This window comes from Bison bison, unplaced genomic scaffold, assembly GCF_000754665.1.
Source record: "Bison bison bison isolate TAMUID 2011002044 unplaced genomic scaffold, Bison_UMD1.0 scf7180017864143, whole genome shotgun sequence".
NCBI lineage: Eukaryota > Metazoa > Chordata > Mammalia > Artiodactyla > Bovidae > Bison > Bison bison.
The window spans coordinates 629,161-629,919 of NW_011494715.1; the positions used below are offsets into that span (position 1 = coordinate 629,161).

At 37.4% G+C, this 759-nt stretch overlaps 1 protein-coding gene across 1 annotated transcript in view; it reads left to right on the forward strand.

Moving 5' to 3' along the window:
- GALNTL6 (polypeptide N-acetylgalactosaminyltransferase-like 6) overlaps positions 1-759 on the forward strand; it is a 1,008,296-nt gene that overhangs the window by 104,532 nt on the left and 903,005 nt on the right. The window lies entirely within an intron of this gene.

The window sequence follows — 759 nt, forward strand, 5'->3', positions numbered from 1 at the left end:
TTGATCCTCTTATTCTTTGAATTATCAGATTATATAAGTACTACTGTAACAGTGATTCCACTTTAATTTTATAATTCAGATTTAATTCACTTCACATTAACAATAATTGTTTTAAACTTCCGCTCTCTCTCTTTTTTTTTTTTTCACCTTTGAAATCGCTCTCTGAATCACTGACTCAAAACTAAAGGGAATAAATGTAATTTTCCAGGTTAATGATTATTTTAAAAATGTTATCTTTTTCAATTTGCCTTAGACACAAGCTGGATTTCAACAGATGGAAGTCAGAATTAAAGACTTGGAATCTGAACTCTCCAAAATGAAAAGTTTGCAAGAAGATTCTAATAAAGCAGAGTTGGAAAAATATAAGCAACTCTACCTAGTAGAATGTGAACTTATAAAGTCATTGGAAGATAAACTAGACAAGTAAGTCAAAACACAGAATCACAGAAACGAAATTTAGTTCATTGATTTGTCTCTAAAGCCTAATTTTTATAGAGTAGGGCATGAGATTCGTAGGAAGGGAAAGCTAACTAGCTGGCCACTGCTAAGGGGGCGCCCTAAGACCGACTGTTAGCACTGTGTCAAGGCTTCCCGCACTATGTACAGGCGTGCTTATGAAACAGGGGAAATGAACACATGGGTTAGAGGCAGGTTAAGTCACAAAGTGGCTAAAAGTAATGTAGTGACCCAACTGAGGGGTGTGGAGGATGGAAAGGGCAGATCCCACCGGCAGTGCCCAGTCCAGGCTTCCCCACTATC